At 41.2% G+C, this 6,000-nt stretch overlaps 1 protein-coding gene across 1 annotated transcript in view; it reads right to left on the reverse strand.

Moving 5' to 3' along the window:
- Dnajc1 (DnaJ heat shock protein family (Hsp40) member C1) overlaps window positions 1–6,000 on the reverse strand; it is a 157,583-nt gene that overhangs the window by 85,049 nt on the left and 66,534 nt on the right. The window lies entirely within an intron of this gene.

Raw genomic sequence — 6,000 nt, forward strand, 5'->3', positions numbered from 1 at the left:
AAAGCAAACTTTGTCAAAAAGAGAAATTCCCAGAACCTTGTTAAGATCTGAGAAGACAGCCAACCAAGTGCAGGACCCCAGGCAATGTAATTTGAGCAATCAGCCTAACAACCAGGCTATGCAGCCAGTCTAACCCACATGACTGAACAATTATTCAATCTAATTTGGCTCTCCTCTTAACTTTTCATTACCATACAGTCATTCAAAGAGGTCCGTATTTGGCAAAACTTTTCCAACACTTTCCTCCCTAAAATTAGTCAATAAATCTTTTCCAGTAATTAAGATATAAGAAAAGACAAATTAAAAATTAATATATCTGTGTACCATCAAAGAGCTTTATTATTTACTAGAGATTTAAAACCAGTTTCTGAGGCACAAGCTTGTATGTATAGTTTCTTTATTGTTATTTAGATTGAAGGTATCATCCAGGAACAACTTATGGAATCCCAATTTTACATGTCAAAAATGTTGATTTGAAGGGAGGTAAATTTGCATTTATTTAAAAAAATGTAATTACAAACAGTTATATACTTTAAAGAGCATTTCCACCATCCCAGTCTCCCCAGTCGGGTTTGTAAAAAACAAACAAACAAACAAAAAACCACCACCAACAAAAACCTTTCCTGTTACACATGCTCTGCTAATATAGTGTAAAATACACACAAGGTCCCTCCCAGTGCAGTGCTTCCGATAAGGTAGACTTTAATATAATAGTAATCTCATCTGTGTGGATACAATAAGGAAAATCATTTACGTGGCTAGAATAAATACATACCAAAGTTCAAAACTTCATTTCCACTGTATTTAAAAAGAGATTCCCGAGGCAAGTGACAGGAAAGTAGCTTATTAAATTTGTTTGATAGCCATGTGTCCAATTAAGTACTAAACTATTTTACTAAATGGCTTCAACCAACACAAAAATCTATATACCAGGGGCCAAATGGTTGTTAAAGATTTGGAGAAAAAGAGACACCCTCTCCCCCTACAATTAGCCTGTCAAAGCTGTTCTTTCTTTTCCGAAGGGTAGGGGTGGGGCATGTCTTGTTGCTTCAGGCTAGCATGGCCCTAGGTCAGAATACATCTCTGACTTAAGACACGCCCATGTGCTATAAAACTAACAGTAAAACCTGTAGATAATAGTTTGTATTATTTCATTTTAAATTTGTTTAAGGAAAGGCTGTACTTCCTACAACAGACGGCAGGTAACACTTGAAGGAAAAAGGTGGGGCTGTTTAGTGGAAATGTGTGCTGAATCCTTTTGTCATGCAAAGGGATCGTGTGTCAAATGAATAAACACTCTAATTAGAAATTTAAAAATCACATATATCATATAACATATATGAGTTAAAAATAAAAGTGACTACTGGTCATCCAAGGCATGTCCTTGCTTCTAGTTTTATCTCCTCAAATTTTCAGCCAGTGTGCACCCGAAATACAAGCACAGTCAGATACTTCTGTGTCAGCCCCTCCTAGAGTTGGAATTACCTTCTATTTTCCCAGTGTTTTAATTTTGTCTCCCAACCTTGCTGTTGTAGCCTGCTGGTCGCCCACATAATTACACTTGAGGGTGCAGTTCACCATCCTGTGTTCTTTCTTACTTGGCTACAAAATCAGACCATCATCTCCTAAGGAACTGGCCTCTAATAGTACACAAAAATACAAATTTTCCTCTAGAGAATTTGCCCAACAAGGGTATTTTACCAATAAGGACTACTGCAGGTAATATGCCTTTTCCTGTCTAAAAAGACATCCTCGGGGTATGTAAGTCATTTAAGCCATCTTAATTTTAGCCACATACAAACCTATTGTGTAAGTACAGTTATTAAGCCCATTTTGCAATCAAGGCAGTGAAAAGCTAAGTAACATAGTCAAGTTACTTAGCTTCAATGCAAAAATATTACTTTAGTGTCAAAGCTATGTTGGCTGATTTAAGATTTAAGCTTAAACTTGTAAAAGGAGGAAGCTTTGGGGAGGCAGTGAAAATAACCATTACCATCTTTTTTTTTTTTTTTGGTTTTTCGAGACAGGGTTTCTCTGTGTAGCCCTGGCTGTCCTGGAACTCCATTTGTAGACCAGGCTGGCCTCAAACTCAGAAATCCGCCTGCCTCTGCCCGCGAGTGCTGGGATTAAAGGCTTGTGCCACCAAGCCCAGTTCCATTACCATCTTATTAATTTGATAAACACTGGGAGCATATATCCACAAAATCATAAGGTACATCCCATGAAATTCTGCTTCTTCTTCTTCCTCCTATGGCTGCTGGTGTTTGAGGTGAGACCTCATACATAGTGAAACTCACTATGTTGCCCAGGTTGTCCTCAAACTCCTGGGCTCAAGTGATCACCCTGCCTTGGTCTCCTGAATAGCTGGGAATACAGGTACATATCAACCCAGCATCAACCTAAACTCTAAGTTTTAAAGGTTAAGTGTCTGATGTGTTCTCCAACATACTATATCATACCTCTACTATAGACTGAATTCAGAACATTCCTCTATTAACTTCAGGAGAACAGACCATCTAAAATCTGGCTTACTGAGAAAACAATTTGATAGGGTGATTAGTGAGTTGGCCATTGTTGATATCAAGAGGTGTACTACATTAACTTGTCATTACTCTATTCCTTCTAAATGTGATCTAGTTCACTAGCAGGCAAATAGAATTATGTTAACACTTGGATAACCTCTGTAATGAAGAGACATATTGTCACTCTTAATACTTTTTGATGTAATATATGCTCATCAAAATGGAATACTGTGATCAAAGCTCAGTGAAAAGGTAGGAGAGAACTCCAAGGGCTGCCCTGCCACAGAGACAGTGAAGAACCTGGCAAAACTGTCAAATCAACTTTATCTGAACTCTAGAAACCAATCAAAGTTTCAGGCAAGCACTGAAGAAGGCATGAACCTGATTCTCAGTAAAGGTTCTGAAGGCACCAATCTCCAATCCTGATGTGAGTTCCCAGTACAAGAAAAAGCACAGCTGACCTTTTTCTCAATGAATTATGGTTGTTCTGACTTGTCTGTCAACTCTGATATTTTTAAAGACTTTCCCTTTAAAAAAAAAAATCAAATTTAGAACTCTGAAAGTGTACAGACAACATCTGTCAAGCACATTTAAAGGTGGACAGTGAAGTATTCTGTGGTTAAAAGGCCATACAACAAAATCTGATCAACCTAAGTGGATCTGAAAGACCCACAACTGAGGACTCCCCCACGATCTGATTCAGGTGAGGCGACACCCCAAATCACCCATGAGAAATGGTCTTGATGCAAATTGCAAGGGGGCTTTTATTTCAAGAGCACTCTCAGGCCCACAGTCATACACCACGCAGGGGTAGAGGACTATGGTGTAGCTGGGTATGGGTGTATTTAAAGGAAGAAACCACAACTCTAGGGGGTGGGCAGGGTGTTGTTGGAAAATACCAAAAATACCAGTTAAGAGTCACTAGGAAGTGGAAAGTCAAGACAGTTTTCTAAGAGCCTCTAACAATAGCACATTTGCATATCGGGTTCCAGCAATGGTCAGGGTGGGTCAGGTCAGGGTGGGTCAGGGTGACTTTCTTTGAATGAACACTCCCTGAACCCAGGAGGCTGGTGGGTGGAGGAATGTTGCTATCTGTTTCATGATTAACATGCCTTGGAGCATTGAGTCACAAAGGTCACATTCTCAAGCCTGGGCCTAAAGGCCTAGAATTTTGTTTTTACACTTTCTCAGATCCATGGAATCCACATGATAGAAGGAGAGAACTCTTTTTTTTTTTGTTTTTGTTTTTTTTTTTGTTTTTCGAGACAGGGTTTCTCTGTATAGCCCTAGCTGTCCTGGAACTCACTCTGTAGACCAGGCTGCCTTCGAACTCAGAAATCTGCTTGCCTCTGCCTCCCAAGTGCTAGGATTAAAGGAGTGCGCCACCACTGCCTGTCGAGAACTAACTCTGGAAGAAAATAAAACTTGAGACTTGTGATTCATGTAATTTATGTCAAATAGTCCAAAGAGTTGTTTGTGAGCTTTGAAACCTGGGGCTGAGAACATAGCAGAACAGGCCAGAACATGCCAGGGCAGGCCCGTCATTAAGACATTCCTGAGGCTGCTTGGCCATAAAGATAAAGAGAAAGACATGTCCGGACTGGCCGGGCGCCTCCCTATCTCCCGCCCTTCTGACCTAAGTTAAATGTTATCTGCATGTACAGTCTGCTGATGTTTAAATGGACCAATCATGTGAAACCGCGACAATTCCTTCTCCAGCCCCAGACCCCTTTCTATAAAAACCCCTAGCTTTCAAGCCTTGTGGTCGAATCCACTGTCTCCTGCGTGAGATATACGTTTTGACCCAGAGCTCTGCCATTAAACTACCTCGTGTATTTACATCAAGACTGTCTGTCCCTGATTTTTGGGTGCATGCCGAATTGGGAATAGAGTGGGGGTTTCCCCACTAGGTTCTTTCAACTCCTTTAAAATTTCACCTGCAGCATCCATAGGATGCTGCAATGTGACTACATGTTTGTGTACATGCACACACACAAGAAACACATATAGCAAGGAACCAAAGGCTGGACAGCCTAGAGACCCAAGATAAATCCAAACACACCTGACCAAAATAAATAAATAAATAAAAATAAAACCATATATATGAATGATTCCTAATCCATTATCATTATGATGGGAAAAAATGGCAGTGTACAGGCATACATGGTGCTGGAGAAGGACCTGAGAGCTCTACATCTTGAACCACAGGCAACAAGAGACTGCTCCACTAGGCCTAGCTTGAGCATATGAGACCTCAATGTCCACATCCACAGTAACACACTTCTTCCAACAAGGCCCTACCTACTCCAATAAGACCACACCTCCTAATAGTGTCACTTTCATCGGGCTAAGCATCCAAACACATTTTAGTCTACTGGGCCATTCCTAACCAAATCACTACAGGCAATCACTTCAGGCATAATCCAGAAACTGATAGGACAATAGGATATACAGATGCAGAGACCTACAGCCAAACAATAGGCAGAGCCAGGAGAATGACCACACAGGAGGGCAAAGAAGGATTACAGGAGCCAGAAAAGTAGACACCATGAAAACAAGGCCCACAGGATTAACTAAACAGGGCTCATAGGGGCTCAGAGACTGAAGCAACAATCATGGACCCTGTGTGTGACTGAGCTAAGTCCTCTGCATATATGCTGTTTTGTAACTTGGTGTTCTTGTGGGGCTCCTAACAGTAGGAGTTGGAGTTGGGGGTAGTGAGTCTGACTCCTTTGTCTGCTCTTGGCCCCTTTTTCCTAATACTGGGTCACATGAGGGTTTGCACCTAGTTTTGTTGTAAATTGTAATGCTATGTTCCATTCATATCCCTGGGAGGCCTGCTCCCTTTTTGAAGGGAAACAATGGGGGAAGAAGTGGATGGGGTGGTGCTGGGAGGGAGGGGAAACTGCAGTTGAGGTGTAATGTATGACGGGGAGGGGGGCCAGGGGGGGAGAGAAAGGAGGGAAGGAAGAAAGGAAGGAAGAAAAGGGAAAGGGAAAAGGGAAAAGGGAAAAGGGAAAAGGGAAAAGGGAAAGGGACAGGGAAGGAAAGGAAAGAAAAGAGAGAAAAGAAAAGGAAAAGAAAAGCCCTTTAAAGGGTAAGTAAATCAGTCAACAGGTAACATTTGGGAAGAAAGACTTTGGGAAAGTGTCTTTGAAATGTTCCCTCATATTCCTTGGAAACTAATAGACTGTACATGTCTAGAGACGAGCATACACTCAGAAAGACCAGAAAAGACACTGAAGTTCTCACAACCAGTCAGTCCATCTTCAAACTCTGTGTAAGCAGTGAGTTTGAAGAGTTAACACTAGACATAGTACTACCGGTAGATTCAGCAATATCTCTCCTGGTCATATGCCCAGAAGACGTTCCAACTGGTAATAAGGACACATGCTCCACTATGTTCATAGCAGCCCTATTTATAATAGGCAGAAGCTGGAAAGAACCCAGATGTCCCTCAACAGAGGAATGGATACAG

This window comes from Mus caroli, chromosome 2, assembly GCF_900094665.2.
Source record: "Mus caroli chromosome 2, CAROLI_EIJ_v1.1, whole genome shotgun sequence".
NCBI lineage: Eukaryota > Metazoa > Chordata > Mammalia > Rodentia > Muridae > Mus > Mus caroli.